Here is a 19,615-nt window from a genome sequence, read left to right on the forward strand (position 1 = left end):
TGCTTGCATTCAATGTTGATTAATCTCAATGCATGTTTATGACCGTTGTCGCTCTCTAGTTGGTCGCTCCTCAATCTTTTTGCTAGCTTTCACTTGTACTAAGCGGGAATGATGCTCGTGCATCCACTTCCTTCAACCCAAAGTTGTTCCATATATATGAGTCCACCATACTTACCTATATGAGGTATTTATGTGCGGTTCCAAGTAAATTTGCATTTGCCATACTCTAAACCTTCAAATAATAATCTGTTTTGTATGCCTGAATCGCTCATGTAGCGACTGAGGGCTGTCAGTATCTTCCATGCTAGGTGGGTTATTCTCACGATAAGTGTTTATTCACTTGTCATTCATGAGAAAGTGGTTGGTAATTGGGATGCCTGGTTCCATAATCAAAATCAAATCAAAATATAATAATGAAATGAAACTCCCCCGGGACTGTTGTTGGTATGGACCATACCCGTGGATTCGGCTAGCCGTGTAGTGTGTTTGATGGTGGAGGGGGAGTAAAAACTTTACCATTCTATTTCGGAACCGCCTACAATGTGTCTAGCATGGAAGATAGTGAGATCTCTTGGTTGTTATGTTGACAATGAAAGCATGCCTCTCAAAATTATATTCATTTATGTTTTAAAAGCTTCGAACTCTGGCACCTCTGCAAATCCCTGCTTCCCTCTGCGAAGGGCCTATCTATTTATTTTTATTGTTGAGTCATCATCTTCTCATTAAAGCACCAGTTGGAGATCACTATTGTCACTTATATGATTTGTTTTTAATTGATGTTGAGTATGACTATGACTGGATCTCTTTTGCCATGAATTACAATGTCCAGCCAGTCCTTGATCTTCAAGGGTGCTCTGGATTTATGTTTTGCGGTCTCGTAAAGGGCTAGCGAGATACCATTTTATCATAGTGTATCATGATTGTTTTGAATAAGTGTGGTCATCCAAGATATCTTATTATTGCTCGCTAGTTGATTATGCCATTGATATGGGTAAATGTCAGACCTAAATGTTATTCTGAATATGGTTAGTTCATAATCTTTGTTGAAAACCTGAACATTGGCTAGACATATTTGTAACAACAAGATCAAACAGAGTTTGTAAAAGTTTTTATTTGTCACTTTCAATTTGTCAACTGAATTGCTTGAGGACAAGATATGGGTTAAGGTTGCGGGAGTTGATACGTCTCCATCGTACCTACTTTTCCAAACTCTTTTGTCCTTGTTTTGGACTCTAATTTGCATGATTTGAATGGAACTAACCCGGACTAACGTTGTTTTTAGCAGAATTGTCGTGGTGTTATTTTTCTGCAGAAATAAAAGTTCTCGGATTGACCTGAAATTTTATGGAGAGTATTTCTGGAATATATAAAACATACTGGCAGAAAAAGATACTAGAGGGGGGCCACCCAGGGGCGCGCCTACCCCCCAGGGCACGCCCCTGCTTGTGGGCACCCTGGACCATCAACAACCCTAACTCCAACTCCATATATACCTATTCACGGAGAAAGAAATCTGAGAGAAGGATTCATCATGTTTTACGATACGGAGCCACTGCCACCTCCTGTTCGTTATCGGGAGGGCTGATCTGGAGTCCGTTCGGGGCTCCGGAGGGTGGAATCCGTCGATGTCGTCATCATCAACCTTCCTCCATCACCAATTTCATGATGCTCGCCATCGTGCGTGAGTAATTCCATCATAGGCTTGCTGGACGGTGATGGGTTGGATGAGATTTATCATGTAATCGAGTTAGTTTTTTAGGGTTTGATCCCTAGTATCCACTATGTTCTGAGATTGATGTTGCTATGACTTTGATATGCTTAATGCTTGTCACTAGGGCCCGAGTGCCATGATTTTATATTTGAACCTATTATGTTTTCATGAATATATGTGTGTTCTTGATCCTGTCTTGCAAGTTGTAGACACTGATACGTCTCCAACGTCTCTATAACTTTTGCTTGTTCCGTGTTGTTATATTATCATTCTTGGATGTTTTACAATCATTTCATAGCAAGTTTATATCATTTTTTGGGACTAACCTATTGACATAGTGCCCAGTGCCAGTTGCTATTTTTTTCTTGTTTTTTACTTCGCAGAAAATCAATACCAAACCGATTCCAAACGCAGTGAAACTTCTTGAAGATTTTTTTGGACCAGAAGACACCTGTTGGGCTAAAGAAATACCAGAGGGGGGCTCCGAGGGGAGCACAACCCTCCCGCACCGCCTCTTTGCTCTAAAAATACCCCGAAATCCAAAAACCCTAGGGGAGTCGACGAAACACAATTCCAGCCACCGCAAGTTCCAAAACCACCAGATCCAATCTAGACACCATCACTGAGGGGTTCATCATCCTCATTGGTGCCTCTCCGATGATGCGTGAGTAGTTCATTGTAGACCTACGGTTCCGTAGGCAGTAGCTAGATGGTTTCCTCTCTCTCTCTCTCTCTCTCTCTCTCTCTCTCTCTTTTGATTCTCAATACAATGGTCTCTTGGAGATCTATTTGATGTAACTCTTTTTGCGGTGTGTTTGTTGGGATTCGATGAACTTTGAGTTTATGATTAGATCTATTTTATCTATGAAAGTTATTTGAGTTTTGATCTCTTATATGCATGATTACCTATAGCCTCATATTTCTTCTTTGAATCTCTGGTTTAGTTAGGCCGACTAGAACAATTTTTCTTGCCATGGGAAGTGGTGCTTTGTGATGGGTTCGGTCGTGCGGTGTTCTTTCCCACTGACAGAAGGGGTAGCAAGACACGTATTGATCCTTGCCATTAAGATAACAAGATGGGGTCTATTCCTACATGAATAGATCTTGTCTACATCATGTCCTTGTTCTTATTGCATTACTCCCTTTTTCCATGAACTTAATACACTAGATGCATGCTGGATAGCAGTCGATGTGTGGAGTAATAGTAGTATATGCAGGCAAGAGTCGGTCTACTAATCTTGGACATGATGCCTATATAATGATCATTGCCTGGACATCATCATAATTATTTTAAGTTCTATCAATTGCCCAACAGTAATTTGTTTACCCGTCGTATGCTATTTTCTCGAGAGAAGCCACAAGTGAAATCTACTGCGCCCGGGTCTATTCTTTATCATATTTGCTTTCCGATCTATTATTTGCCACTTTTATTTTCAGATCTATTATTCCAAAAACCCAAAAATACCTTGCTGCAATTTTTTGTTATTTCTTTTATTTCGCGTTTCCGCGAGATCTATTTATCCAATCTACTACAAACCAATCTACATTTTATCCGGGAGGGATTGACAACCCCTCTTACGCGTCGGGTTGCAAGTATTTGTTCTTTGTGTGTAGGTACCGTTTACATTGTGTTGCTTGGTTCTCCTACTGGTTCGATCACCTTGATCTCATCACTGAGGGAAATACCTACCGTAGTTGTGTTGCATCATCCCTTCATCGTCCGGGAAAATACTGACGCGGACACGAGCCATCAGACACCTATTACGAGTTATGATCTGCATATCCCAAGGTGCAATAATTGGGATTCTTTCTGGTGATTACCGTAGTTTGAGGAGTTCATGTATTTACGAAGTGTTAATGCTTTGTTCTGGTTCTCTATTGTAAAGAGGCCTTAATATCCCTTAGTTTCCATTAGGACCCCGCTGCCATGGGAGGGTAGGACAAAAGATGTCATGCAAGTTCTTTTCCATAAGCACGTATGACTATATACAAAATATGTGCCTACATTACATTGATGAATTGGAGCTAGTTCTGTGTCACCCTAGGTTATGACTGCTACATGATGAATATCATCCAACACAATTATCATTGTCGTTCCAATGCCCACGAGCTTTTCACATGTTGATATTTGCCAAGTTCCTTCCATTGCTACTGCTGTTACAATCACTACAAACTGCTACTGTTGGTATTACCACTGTTACCGTTACTATCATATTACTTTGCTACTAAATACATTGCTGCAGATATTAAATCTTTCAGGTGTGGTTGAATTGACAACTATTTATACTCGTGAATATTCTTTGGCTCCCCTTGTGTCGAATCAATAAATTTGGTTTGAATACTCTACACTCGAAAACTATTGGGATCCCCTATACTTGTGGGTTATCATAGTTCTATGTTGCCTCTGTAAAAAAAATCAAGGGGGGAGGTAGCGTATGTCATTTCACACACAAAGGTGACACATTCCCTCTCGGAACCACGAGCCATCTTGAGTGAAGCTCCGGTTTGCAAGAAGCTTATACCTAAACTTGTCCCAATTCGGCCAAATTTTTTACCATAGCATGTTGGTGCCATGACATGACACCATGCCAAGTTTCATGATTTCCAGGTGAGTTTTGGATTTACAGGAATTTAAAAACCAAGTTTCTCAATGTTCCTGGATGAGCTACGATGCTCAGATGTTTGAATTTCATTCCCATTTCTTGCATGGGACCAAGAAATTCACCCAAGGACGCACGTGCAATTTTTCAACCAACTTTGTGCACTAGAGCATGTGCTTGTAGTTCAAATTTGAATTATGCACATTAAATGCCCAGACTCAATTAATGTATAAAAAAGGCCAAACAAACCCCAAATAATTCCAAATTTTAACATGGCACTCATATAGTTCTATGTTGGCTCTGTAAAAAATCAAGAGGGGGAGGGCAGCGTATGTCGTCTCACATAGATAGGTGACACGTTCCCTCTCGGAACCACAAGCCTTCTTGAGAGAAGCTCCGGTTTGCAAGAGGCTTATACGAAAACTTGTCCCAATTCGGCCAAAAAAATTACCACAGCATGTTGGTGCCATGACATAACACCATGCCAAGTTTCATGATTTTCAGGCGAGTTCTGGATTTACAGAAATTTAAAAACCAAGTTTCTCAATGTTTCCGGCCGAGCCACGATGCCCAAATGTTTGAATTTCATTCCCATTTCTTCCATGGGACCTATAAATTCACCCAAAGACACACATGTGATTTTTCAACAAACTTTGGTGCACTGGAGCATGTGCTTGTAGTTCAAATTTTAATTATGCACATTAAATGCCTAAAAACTCAATTAATACATAAAAAGGCCAAACGAACCCGGAATAACTCCAAATTTTAACACGATACTCATATAGTTGCATGTTCATTTCAGATAAATGTTCTAGCAATTCAAACACCATCCTTCCCCTCCGTAACACCATTTTGTCTTTCAAAACAAAATGAAAAAATCAGGTATACCACAAACAGTTTACTAGCAAGAATCGTGTGGGATGCGATATAAAATATCTCTACGCACCATCTTGTCTGGCTTACGCAGGAAGCTTCGTCATCTAAAGTCGCCCGCCCGTGCTTGAACCACACTTGCGAGCCAGTATCTCGCGACACCGAGTGAAATTTTTCTGCCACTCTCCCCGCCCCCTCCCCACCAAAAGCCACATTTCCACTGTTCCTCCTTGCTTTCCAAGTTCAAACCTTCACCGCTACTTACTGGTAGCGTCGTCGCCTCGCCGGCGACCCTTCTTCTTGCAGCGCCGCCTCCTCGCCGGCAACCCTTCTTATTGCTACGCGGCCTCGTCGATATGGTCAGGTAATCGACACCCCACCCACGCCATCCTCCATCCCCATCCCACATGCCCCGACCGACATCGCGACACCTTCCGCCCAAATCACAGCCCCGTCCTCCAATTAAGCGCTACCCACCGCCATTTTGCATGCAGTATAGCGTGGAGCTCAGTAGCATCTGGCAGTGGAGAAGAAAATTGCGGCTACACGCGCGGATGAGGTCGCGATGGCTGCCACGCGTGCCGACCACCAGATCTTGGAGTGGCACCTCGTCTTCGAGGCCACCGTTGACACCGCCAAGCGGTTGTCTACTTTAAAATACAGTTCATGTTGTTTTATTGAGGCCACCACAGTGCCTTCTAGTGATTTTTCCTCTGTAATGTTAATATGCAATCTGATATTCTGAAATGTAATGTTCAGTTAACAATTTGGTCCAATAATTGCTACATTCCGTAGTAGTTCTCAAGCATTCTTGGTTTTGTTATCTGTCTTATCTTATAGTGTATGTTCTATTCTGCAATGTCGTGCTCAGTTAACTATTTTGGTTCATTTGTTTTGTCGTCCAGTTAACTGTTTGGTTCAATTATGCAATTTGATTTTCATTGGTTGTGGGTACAATTTTGTATTGTTATGCATGTGAGAAATAAATCGAATTTGGTTGTCCTCAATACATGAGATACATATATAATTGCTCTATTTCCAAGTTGTTTAGCATGCTTGGTTAGGTTAACTGGCTTTTCCATGCGTCTCAAGTTAGTCTATTGCATCTGCAATTTGTTTATTTTTCATTAACATATTCTACTGATACTATGGCAACTCTCGGTTAACCTGATCAAGATCTTCCTTATATGTGTTGCAGGGAAACAATGGGAGGCACTATGGTTTACCATCGAGGTTTGCTCATGCATGGTCCTTTCGCTAATAGCACATTATTGTGCAGTTGTAGGAATCATACTAATATTTAGGTTTCTCACAATTTGGTCTTGCGCGTGTAGGTCCTGCTGTCAGAGGCTTAGACCCACTGTTCGCCCATTTTGCATATGGGGAAATGAGATGTCCATGAATATCAGTCAAGTCAAGAAACTCCGAAAGATTGTTAGGATAAAGAAACTTGCGATGAAAAACAACCAGATCTTTGTTTGCACAATGAAGAAGACATCAGTCAACTATAGGATGGTACTAACTCTTTTACCTTGTTTTTTCCCTTGTGCCATTTCAAAATTTATAACAGTGATTTATGCATATCTTCGTTTTCAGTACTTTCCAAAGCAGTTCACCGATGATTACCTCTCAAAACACCTGCATGGTCAAGAGGCGAGGAAGGTATTCATTCAACACCCACGGTACAATATAGAAGTCTTCCTCAAGAGGATGAAGGTTGGGTGGGCAATTATCCATAGCCACTGGCCTAAAGTTGCAAGGACATTCAACATCACTGAAGGCTCAATATTCACCTTCCGCTTCTATAGTTTCCAAGATGAGATTCATCTGTCTATTTACCGTGTATGATGCTACTTTCCAAAGGTTTTCAATGTTGCATGTGAAACTTGGTGCTATTGTGTAATGGCATAGCTAGCTATATCCCTATATGGTGTAGCTGAGTGCTGAAGCTATCTGATGTAATTCAATTACGAAATCTTGGTTGCCATTATATGGATATGAAATATATGTTGTGTTTTATAAGAAATGTCAATTTGATTACTACATGGATTATCAATAATAGGCCAATTACTCTGCTTATTGGGGTTTTCTATTCCAGACGGTTTCTCTGACAACACCATGGGTGATTAACTCAAACAACCCACATGGTTTCTAAAAGGTAGGCGTGTTGGATCAATTAACAATCACACATGGCTTCCACCAGAGAACTGTTTGCGTTAGGCCACCTTGCACAAACGTTTCCACATAAAAAATTGTGTGTGAAATACATACGGACGGAAATGTTTTCCTGGGATTCACCGTGTGGGATGTACATATGAACGGAAATGATTGGGCCTGTATAATTGTCTCCGATGCCTCACCCGATCACACACGAGCTCATTTTGCCCCGCGTGTGTGACCGGAGGGCCTATGCCCGACGGTTTCTAGGTCGTGTGGGAAGGACCCAAACTATCGCACACACTGACTAGGTGACGGTTTAAAACTCCATCGCGGAAAGGGGGTAAACACCATTTGTATAGGACGTCTTTGCACCAGTGCTAACAACTCTTTGTAGCCCTTGTTTGATAGACCGTTTGCTACTTCAAATCTGAGAAGCGCTAGTGTGGCACTCAACTTGGAATATTTCTTTTTGCAACCTGGATGCAAATCTTTCTTGGAGTCTGCGTCAATGGATGGCAAATCCTTGTACCCAACCATATCTTTTTTTTGGCCCTGGAAATCAGCAATCATAGCAGCAAAATCTGGCATAACAACGTCGTCATCTTCAGTGTCGCTATCTTGGTTTTCCACTGTGGTTTTTGGCTTTCCGGTGTTCCGTTGTTCGCTTGATACCTCAGCCCGGATGTTAGATTCAACATCCTTGTGACTCTGATCGGGGTTTGGCATGTCGCAGCCCTGGGCATATTCATCCATGACCGGCTCTTCACCATGTCTGGTCCAACGTGTATATCCATCCATGAATCCCCGAGTGACTAAGTGAAACTTGACAACTGTAACTTCATGTGACTCTGTATTGGCACAACGACTACATGGACACAGGATGTAATCCTGTTTACCAATTCTCTTCTTTTTACTTTCAGCCAAATTGATGAACTCCGTCATGCCACTGATAAAATCTGACCTTCTCCGAGCCTTCGTCCATTCAGATCATTCCATTTCACCACACGAGGGGTAATTAGAAACAAAACAACAACATTAATACAAGGATTAACTGATGCCCAAAGATGCGTGCATAAATCACAAGTTTTTTTAATAATTACTAAGGGTGCTCCATATTGTTATCCAGCCGTGTGATGACAAAAATTAATGGCCATTCAATTTACACGTGGGGTACTAGAGCACTACCCGTATGAATTGAATACCTTAATTAAGCCACTCAACGAAAAGAATACCTTAATTAATTAGCCGCACGGTGACTTCCACCCAGTAGACAGAGAAGTGTGACGCGGCGGCACGCCGAGACAATAGGGTCGAGGAGCAAAGCTTAGTGGGGCATCGCCTGAAGTTTGAGCTCCACTATCCCGCCATCGACCGTGATGGATGTGCTCCAATCACGCCGCCGCAAACCTCGATGGTTGAGCTCCTCATATCTCCCACCGCAAACCAAGGATTGACCTCCTATGATGCCGCCACCGCCGACCGACCAAGGATTGACCTCTTATTCGGTAGCCACTGCCTCGGCCGCCACCGCCATCTCTATCTGCAGAGATGTTGTTTTTATTTTTTCAAGGGTATCCGCAGAGCGGCTGTTTACCCTAAGTATTACTGTAACTCAATTATTGCATCCCCATATGTACAGGGTAGTACATCACATATGGTTATGTCAAGGCAACTGTGTCTCACCTACATTTTCTTCTCACACGGTTTGGTGCGGAAATTGTGTGTGAATTTGTAATACCTAACACAAATGACATGTATAAACCGTGTGACGTATACAACATAGTGCAATAAGCAGTTCCCGACTGCTAGCATATCTCCACAGTTTCCCCATTTCCCCCAAATCCCTAGATAGCCCCCCAATTCCCTCACGTGGTGCTGACATTGGGGGAATGTAGACGAGTGGTGTTGATGGTTTCGCTGCGGCTGCTCCTGCTCGTATCGCCGCTCTCTGCGGCACCGCCACGACGGCTGTCACCGCCGAGCACTTGCCTAAGGTCATCAGAAGGCAGGTGTACTACGGATACGAATTGTACTGTCAGGTTCCAATCTATCCCGATCTTTTTTAGCATGTCCAAAGTAGCTCCCTTCTCAATCCATCCTGAATTACCCCCACCGCCCAGGAAAGCGATCAGCCGCCAGATCCGGGGTATGACTCCAGACTCCTGCAACATGAGTTCGACTCCGAGTTTTGCGCCACCGAGAAGTACCAAAAGCTGAGTTCTGTGCACGGACACGCTCCCGCTCGATGTGTATGCATGGAGGGATTCGACATTGGCAGACAGTTTCATAGTTGCCCATTAGAGGTTAGTGCTAAGTTCATCATTTTAGTTGAGTTAATGCCACCGGTCATCCTGAATACTATTTAACATTGGCAGGGATATGAGGCTTGTGCCTTTGTTAACTGGCTGGATGAAGAATGGCATGGCAGGGCTCTGAGTGTTATCACCAAGCTCGCAGAAGATAATGTAAAGCTGAAGAAGAAACTAACTGATCTAGAGTGTACAATCAGTACGATGAAGCAAGAAAGAATCAATCATAGGCAACCGATGAAAGCAAGAGACAAGAAAGAACTAGCATGCATAGTTGCGGTTGTCGCATTAGCCATCTTCTATGTGCTATTTGCAATGATGATTAGGGGTTTTGTTTGATTACTACTGGCTTCGTCAATAAGAAGAGCTCAATGTATTGCTTGCTAACTGTCATACTCCGGTCACATTACGAAAACCAAATAATCCCAAAGCTCGTTCCCTGTTTTTTGCCCTTAAAAAGAAAATCAGCCAATAGGAGTCGTGGGGCTTGTATGCATTCAATGACTCCATACTACTTAGCATAACATGCATTGGTCAATTCTCTGCATGCAATGGTATTGATTAGCAAATAAACATCAAGTTCTCTCTTTTTCCCCACCTAGGTCACCAGTACAGAGGGAGTATGAAAAATGCTTGCTTCATATTTGGACGCTCCAACGCGTGTGCGTAATTATCACATTGAGAATTGTGCAACCCTAGGAAAGAGTGATACGGTACAAATAATTGCGGTTAATTATATCAGTATTCTAACCGTAGATAATATGTCAATCCCCCGCTTCTGTTGACTTTTTTGAACAAAGAAGGGTTTCACCTGCTTCAATTGACTATTCCTCTTCTCTGCATACCCCGCTTAAGTGTCCACCATCTTCATCGTCCCGGCCGGCCGCGCTACACACTTGCACACACTCTGCAATCTCGCTTTCTCGCAGTTTGTATACATACGCAGCCATGTCAAGCGACAGCAAGGACGACAATTCTGCCAGCAGTTTGGCGCCCGATGATAGGTCAACATTGAATTCATCCTGCTCGTCTTCCATGAGTTCGGCGTCGATCCCAGACCTCCATTTTGTCTGGATCATGGAAGGGACGCTGCCTCCCGAGTCGTCAGACGACAACCAGACGGACGAGGAGCCGTCGAAGGACGAAGAAGAGGACGACGACAATGAGGAGGAGGAGGACGAATGGTCGAATGAGAAGGAGCCATCCGATAACAAGAAGAAGAAGGACTAAATTGAGCAGAGTGTGTATATCTCTGTTTTCGTTCCCTCATATTAATTCGTTATCTCTGTTTCCCATGTCAATATCATCGCAGACAGTTAGCAATACGTATTCGACAGAGATCTTTTACATTATCACCCATAGGTTGGTTTCTTGAATTGTGTTTCATGTTGAGCACACAATTCACACAAAAAATTGTATGCGCTGTCTATAATGGTTGCACACAATTCTGATTACCGGCTTGTTTGCCGAGAATCACACACATCTTGTTACATCGAATTGTTTGTGTTCATCTCGATCATCGCAAACAATTCATCTGATTGAACTGTATGTCGTATATTGCACACACCTTGATATGGTTGCCCGTTTCGGTTGTTCTGGCTCATCGCAAATAGTTCTTCTGGATTAACCGTATGCCATGCATCATACACACAACTATAATCTGAATAGTGTTTGATGTCTCCGCCACCGCAAATGTTTTGTATCTTTTTGACGGTTTTTAGAACACGGTTTGCGATTAATGCATCGCACACAGTTTCGTCAAAGGGTCTCTCATTGTAGTCTCGCGTTTGGACCATCCTGCAGTAGTGGAGGTTGACGCCGAGGCCAAGCGCGTGTCTCGCCAGGCGGTGCTCTATGAACCGAGGGACGGCGACCTCTACCGCTACCGTCCCAATGGAGTGGCGTTGTGCTGCATCTCGGATAAGTAAGGGCGCGAGTTGCTCGCCGACGTCCATGGCGGAGACTGCGGCCATCACTCGTCATCACACACGCTGGCGGGCAAGATCTTCCACAATAGTTTCTACTGGCCCAACGCCCTCGAGGACGCCACCGAGCTCGCCAAGTCCTATGAGGCCTGCTACTTCCATGCCAAGCAGATCCACTAGCCCGTGCAAGGACTCTAGACCATCCTCCTCTCATGGCCTTTCGTGGTCTGGGGGCTGGATATCTTGGGGCCCATCCCTCGTGAAGTGGGTGGCTACTGTTACCTCTATGTTGTCGTCGACAAATTCACCAGGTGGGCAGAGGCCAAGCCCGTCCACACCATCCCTGCGGGATCTGCCGTCAAGTTCATCAAGGGCTCATCTTCTGCTTAGAGTTCCCTACCGCATCGTCAGGGACAACGGCACAAAGTTCACCAGCGGCCTCTTCAAGTCCTACTGCACCAACATCGGCACGCAGATATGCTACGGCTCTGTAGCGCACCCAAGGAGCAATGGCCAGGCCGAGCGTGTCAACGCCGAGGTCCTGAGGGGTCTCAAGACAAGGAGCTTCAACAAGAAGCTCGCGGCTTGCAGCAAGGACTGGTTTGAGGAGCTGATGTCCGTGCTATGGTCCATTTGCACCACGGCGACCAAGCCCACCAGCGAGACTCCTTTGTTCCTCGTCTACGGGGCTGAGGTGGTCCTTCCCGCCGAGATCAAGCACCAATCCCCGCAGGTTCTGGCCTTTTACGAGGCTCGCTAGGAGAGCCTGCAGGAGGAGGACCTCCTCCTACTCGAGGGCGCTCGCCACCAGGCGGCCCTCCGCGCGGCAAGGTACTAGCAAGCATTGTGGCTCTACCACAGCTGCAACGTACGCTCCCGCACCCTTGAGGCTGGCGACCTGGTCCTGCGTAGAATCCTCTCCAGAGAAGGAATTCACAAGCTCTCACCCATGTGGGAAGGCCCTTTCAGGGTAACACACGTCTCCCGGCCTAGCGCGGTGCGACTTAAGACGGAGGAGGGCGTTCCAGTGCCAAACACTTGGAACATCCAACATCTCCATAAGTTCTATTCGTGAACCCACGGATACAAGCGAAATGGAGTTGTACATGCTCTAGAGCTCTCTCTAACCACGCTGCCTCCGGCACATGAGATCTCCCGCCCACCACGTTGAAGCCCCATGCTCAGCGCTGGCGGACTACTTACCTAAGGGGCCTCCTGGCCATCACATCCTCACGCTGACCTATGTCCAGCACGGTAGCATGCCTCTCCGTACTTGAGAGGCCTCCTGGCCATCGCATCTTCAAGCTGCATGTGTCCAACACGGCAACATGTATCTTTTTGGTTGTGTAGCGAAGCTACTTCATGCATCAGTAAAGTTCGTTTCCTAAGCAGTACCGTGCGTCTCCATTTCATATACTAACCTTTGGAGCAGCGCGCGCTCCCGGTCTCCCCTTTGGGTTCCGCACGAGCCAGGGCTAGAGACAGTGCATGCACTCAGGTCAGTCCCAACAGCGCTGAAGGACTCAAGTGACTAAGCTCTGGCTTGTGGGCTCGCTCCCGCGCATGCCACCTCACCAAGGTCCTTGGTATTGTTTTCTCCTCGCGTGCACCCGTAGGCGACTCCACGAGCGCACGCCAGTTGTGCTATTTGCGAAAACTCGACAGCTTTCTTAAATGCAGGGCTCGGAAGGCCTCGGGAGCCCCCCTCGGGAGGCCAAGACTGCGGCACCTCGTGACCAACGGGTCGCACGGCCGCGACAGACGGCAGGGCGGCAGACCGCCCAAAAAGAAAAGTCCTAAACACCCCTTGAGCCTTGATGGCACCCTCCAATTTTTTTTCCTTCTTATTCTTCACCTTGAGGCATTTTCCGCTCTTTAGCATAGTCCCCCCGAATGTCCAAAGGGGGGAGGGGAAAAACAGGCATCGCGGAGGGCGTAGAAGGAAAGCAAAGCATTAATGAAAGTTACTGACCGGAACAAAAATTCAGCGTCCCCGCGGGGGTTACATTGGTTCTTATACAGGAACAAATCAAAAGAGACCCAAGCGAAGCACGGCCTGTCGGAGCCCGGCTCAACCGCCGCCTGCGCCTTGTCAAAGTCTTTGCTCTTGACGCTTGGGGAGTCGTCGTCGTCTTCGCTCTCACTGGTGGAGTCGGAGTCGCTGCCGCTCTCGCTCTCCATGCAGCACCCCATCCGGCCGCTGTAGACTCCGTTGAACTTCACGAAAAGCATGGCGTCCTTGTCGTATCTAAACTGGTGGGCCTGCCCTCGCTTCAGGCTGCGAGCGCGGGCGAACGTTTTCCACCCCAGCAATGAGGCTCCATCACCCTTGCGAAGGAGCCGGGGAGCTGGAGCTGACTGCGGGGCCGGCGGTACAGTCCCACAATGAACTCATCTGCCTTCTCCTCGGCATGGGCCTCTACGTGGGGAGGAAGACCAGCCGCCCTGCCTCGCTCGCTTTGACCGCGGCCGCCGCGTCCCCCGCGGCTGCGGGGAGTGGCTCCCCCACAGGCGCCCGAGCCACCCTCCATGGTGGCTGCAGAGGAGCGCATCCGGCCCCGAGCGTAGGCCTTCACCGTGGCCGCGGACGAGTGGGTTTGGCCCCAGCCTGCCTTCAGCGTCGGCTCTGGCGATGACGGTGCTTTCTTTGACTCCTTGCCTTTCTCAGTGGCGGAGATCTTCCTCTTCGGAGCCATGGAGTTCTGGGATGGACGACCGAACAAAGAAGAAGAGAAGTAGGGGATCAGTCGAGTTGGAGGCGGAGAACAAGAAGGGCAGCAATGATGCGCCAACGTGCCGCGCGCATGTTTTATCACCAAGACGGCGATTCCTGAGGCGCCGTGGGGAGTGGGGGCATCCCTGTTCCGTCAAGGCCGCCGCGCGTTGCCTCCTGGGCCTGTCAGTTGGTGTGCCTGCGCCGTTTCGATCCCAACGGGGCAGGTGGAGCACGCGCATCGCGGGCCCAGGGGCTACTATTGGCCTAGTGGATACCGGGGTACCACGGCTCGTGTGCCTATGGCCCGGTACGCGGCCCTCGAGCCCCAAGAGGATCGTCTCAAGCTGCCCCCTGGAAGCAAGGCACCTCGCGGGGAACCAGCCTTGTGTGGCTCCTCCGTTGGGAGGCGAGACGGAGCAAGTTTCACCAACTCCTTGGCAACCTCCCAAGGACGGCACTCAGGGCTATCTCGTGAGGCCCACCTCGTGAGGTCGGCTTTGGGGCTTCAGCCGTGAAGCTCGCACCTATCACATGGGTGACGCCCTGCTGTCAGGATAAGGATGGCAGGGTATGAAGGAGACCAGTTTTCACTTTGGTGCTAAGGGAGCAGCAGTGGCTGCCTCCCCCCAAAGCAAGTCCCAAAGCTATCTACTTTGGTGAATGAAGACCAAGGAAGCTCGGTGCCCAGGACATACGTCGCCGCCGAGCCCACACGAGCGTCAGGACAACACCTTTAGCAGGCAAAGACCACCTTTGGCCAGGATAAGCTTGCGCCCTTGTCCCCCTTCAAACTTGCCGCCTTGTGGAATCCCTTTCCCGCTCATATTTTGGGAGAAGAGGCCCGAGGCACTATAAGAAGGGAGGACGGCCATTGTAGAGAGGAGGATCATCTCCTACCTCACCTGACCTTGTAGCTCCAAGCGCACCGTCGCCCACCAGCAATCCCACCAAGTAGGAGTAGGGTTTTACACCACCACGGTGGCCCGAACCTGGGTAACTCATCTGTCCTCGTCGTGCTCTATGTTCATGTGTGCCCCCCGAGCCCTCGTCGCCGTCCACGTCTAGTCGATTGGGTCACGAATCAGAGCCCCAGTGATCAGACCTTGATTCACCCACAAGTCCGTGGACGTAGGTCCCCGGACTCCGACAGAGGGTGACAAAGTCTTGAGAACAGAGGTCGTGCTTGATAAGCAACCCGATGGCAAAGAGGTATTGAAGATTACCATAAAAATCCTGCACTCCGAGGGTGGGGGGGGGACCGCGAATACAAAAGGATACTCATGTTGAATTTACCAAGCCCAAGAAGTTGGCAAATGGAAAAAGAGTGAAGCTAAGCTCAAGCGAATCAAGCCAACTTTTGATATGTTGTTATCCAAATATGCCAATCAAGCGGCCGGTTCTAGATCCAATCAGCCATCACCTTCGAAGCAATCAAGCTCACCTATGAATCAAGAATTTCAACGCGATGCAAGGACATATGGGTCATGGGCACGGACACCATGGAAGTAGCCACCCCCCTATGCGCCATATTATATGGGAGACTTCAATGGAGGTCGGGGGTAGCCTCCAATGGCTCCTTATGCTTTTCATATGGGATGGGCAACCCCTAGAAGGCCTGCTCGTGAGAGCTTCATTATCCCACACAAGGTCGTTCGAGCCATGGTGCTAGTCGACCAACAAAAATTACTCACTACTGCAGGATGCTGCTAACGCGACACTACGATCAGAGACCCTTCGACGAAACTGTGTGCGATGCCATAATCGCAAATGGTGGTGCAAAAAAACCGTGAAAAAAGGTGCAAAGCGTTTGCAATGGAGGATGCATCAAATATGGTTCAGATTTTAGTTCCGTGTGCGATGCAGGGCATACGGTTTAGCTCAATTAACCGTTTGTGATGAGGAGGAACAAAAGAAATGGGCAGCCAGATAAAGGTGTGTGCGATGTACAGCATACGGTCCACTCGGATGAACTGTTTATGATTAGGCAACACAAAAGAAATGGTCAGCCAGATCAAAGGTGTGTGCGATATACGGCATGCGGTTCACTCGGATGAACTGTTTGCATTGAGACATGAGAACAGAAACGGTCCAAATGAACAAGATGTGTGTGATACGAGGCAAACAGGTCTGTAATCGGAAACGTGTGCGAAGACCGATAACAACACAAACGATTACTTCTAACAAGCCATGTGTGTTGTGAGCAAACGATTGCTGGTATACAATTGTGAGTAATTGATGAAAACATCACCGACAGGTTCCATTGTTTAGTCCGTGTGCGATGTGATTTTCTTTGTCCGCACAACATGTATGCTCTGTCTACACAGCATCAACATTTATACTTAAAAAGACAGCATTCCATAACCAAGTTAAGCATACAATTACACAAGTGACTACACACATAACATTTCCACACACCAAAGAAAGCAATTACATGCATACTAAAGTAGGAGAAACAAGGATCTAATCATCTACTTATTGTTGTGACGACGCTTGCCATTGCTCTGCTTCTGGCTGGATCCCTGGCCGTTTTGGGGAAGGAGGCACTTCCTCATGTCAACGATCCGCCTGTACATGCCGTAGCTCGTGTACGCCTCCTTGTCCGTGTACACGACGTGAGCTTTCTCGAGTTTCTCCATCCAGGCCGAGTGCTAGGCACGCTTGTCCTTGTTGCATGAATCCTTCATGTCTCTGTAGTAGGGGTCGATGATGGCATCGGCGAGGTGAACTAGTGAGTCCTTCTCATGCTCCTTCCTACCCCGGATCTTGTATTGGCCCTGGATGTCGACAAGATTCTGGCAGGGGATGCCTGAATTCTCGAGCGCCTTTACATCGCTGGTGATGTCCACCGTAGCGAACATGTAGTGGGGGCTGTTGACAAACCTGGCGAAACACTCGCAAGGCCTTGTGGCTAGGCAGTAGTGGTGGATGAGGACGTGGAGGCGCACGCACATCTGGGCGACGGCGACCATGGGATGAGACCCGGCAGGAGCGCGGGTGTACTCGAGGTCGAACCCGACCACCTTGTACTTCTCCCCGGCAAGCAACACCTCCATGATGTGGATGGAGTGCTCCACCCAGACCAGGTCGTTGGTGTACACCACCAAGAGGTCCATGAACCTTCTGTGGGTGTCCACCACGGCACGCACTGCTCGTCGTCGGCAGCCGCTTGGAGCACCCTTGGAGCCGCGCAGGATACCCTCTAAGAATTTCTCGTGGTGGGTGTGCTTCTTGCATTAGTGGGGCGCGATCGAAAGGTTGAAGAGACACAAGGGTAGGTTAAATGGCCGCTGTAATAAATGGGGCCGGCCGGCCTGTAATCGTCACGTCTTGTCACGTCATTCATAGCGGAGCATTCCAGTGCATGCTTGACAACACCGCACCGCACGCGTGGGCTCAAAGAGGTGCCAAATGTATCGTCGGTGAGCCTGTTCCCACGCTACCGCGCTGTTTACCGCGCAAGCTTCCCACCCGGCTAGTTTGGCCACGCGTCAGCTAGAAGAGAGACAAATTGTGGGCGTTTATTGGCAAAAAGCTTTGTAAAAACGAAGTGTGTGGGATGACTTTGGTCATAAGTTTACCCTTGGGTGATGAGGTCAAAGTTACACAGATGGGTGATGATGGACACCTGAGTGCGATAATTAATTATGTGCTCTACAGGGCGCACGGTGGAAGAAACCAACTGTGTGCAATAATGTCGAAGATGGTAGTCGAGTTAGCTATACAGATCATGTGCTGTGAGATCGACAAGGTAAACTAATTCGAGAATGGTTAATAAAATCTAAGACCATTGCATATTCAGGTAAAAATAGTGCTAGCAATATACGAGTCTCATACTATGCCATTTCAACGATTGTACCACAAAAGCTCGAAATGTTACAAGGTTCAAATTCCATAGTTATATGGCTCAAATTCGAAGATTACAAGGTTCAAACTGATATTATAAATGAAATTCAGCCCATCTACTACAAACGCTCGCGCTGATCCGCTGAACATGGATATCAGAGAGGTTCAAACTAATATCATCGCTTCTAAGTCTGGCTTCGAAACCTCACAATTTTTGCAAAGGGGTCAGCCACTGAGAAGTCATGTATGGGGTTGACACGATGACTTTTGATTACTCTGTCATCTGAAGTTCCAAAATGAAATTTAGCATTTTTGGAGCCTACTCCATTCTGCCGCAGGCGTCGACGCTGATCAACAAACCATTCATTTTTGCGAAATAAATGAAGGGCAAACCTCATTTCCTTCAGCACCCTTGCTTTGAGAACAAAGAACCTGGCGAATATAATCTCCGGTAAGGTCCCACGGTAGGAGTTCAAAGTAATTTCTGAGAGATGCAGATCTAGGCATTCGACGTGATTGTTATATTGTATCACATTATCCACCAGTGGGCCTAATCTTATCTGCAAAAAAAGAAAATGTGTCAGTGCCTACCACTACTGCAGGATGCTGCTAACGCGACACTACGATCAGAGACCCTTCGACGAAACTGTGTTCGATGCCATAATCGCAAACGGTGGTGTAAAATAACCGTCAAAAAGGTGCAAAACGTTTGTGATGGAGGATGCATCAAACACGGTTCAGATTTTAGTTGCATGTGCGATGCAGGGCATATGGTTCAATTCAATCAACCGTTTGTGATGAGGAGGAACAAAAGAAATGGGCAAACAGATGAAGGTGTGTGCGATGTAAAACATACGGTTCACTCGTATGAACTATTTGTGATTAGGCAACACAAAAGAAACGATCAGCAAGATCAAAGGGGTGTGCGATGTACGGCATGCGGTTCACTCGGATGAACTGTTTGCGTTGAGACATGAGAACAGAGACGGTTCAAATGAACAAGATGTGTGTGATACGAGGCAAACAAGTCTGTAATCAGAAACGTGTGCGAAGACCAATAAGAACAGAGACGATTACTGCTAACAAGCCGTGTGTGTTGTGAGCAAACGATTGCTGGTATACAATTGTGAGTGATTTATGAAAACATCACCGACGGATTCCATTGTTTAGTCCGTGTGCGATGTGATTTTCTTTGTCCGCACACCATCTACGCTCTATCTACAGAGCATCGACATATATACTTAAAAAGACAGCATTGCATAACCAAATTAAGCATACAATTACACAAGTCACTACACACATAACATTTGCACACACCAAAGTAAGCAATTACATGCATACTAAAGTCGGAGAAACGAGGATCTAATCATCTACTTATTGTTGCGACGATGCTTGCCATTGCTCTGCTTCCGGCTGGATCCCTGGCCGTTTTGGGGAAGGAGGCACTTCCTCATGTCAATGATCCGCCTGTACATGTC

This window comes from Triticum aestivum, chromosome 2D (genome assembly GCF_018294505.1).
Source record: "Triticum aestivum cultivar Chinese Spring chromosome 2D, IWGSC CS RefSeq v2.1, whole genome shotgun sequence".
Taxonomy (NCBI): Eukaryota; Viridiplantae; Streptophyta; class Magnoliopsida; order Poales; family Poaceae; genus Triticum; species Triticum aestivum.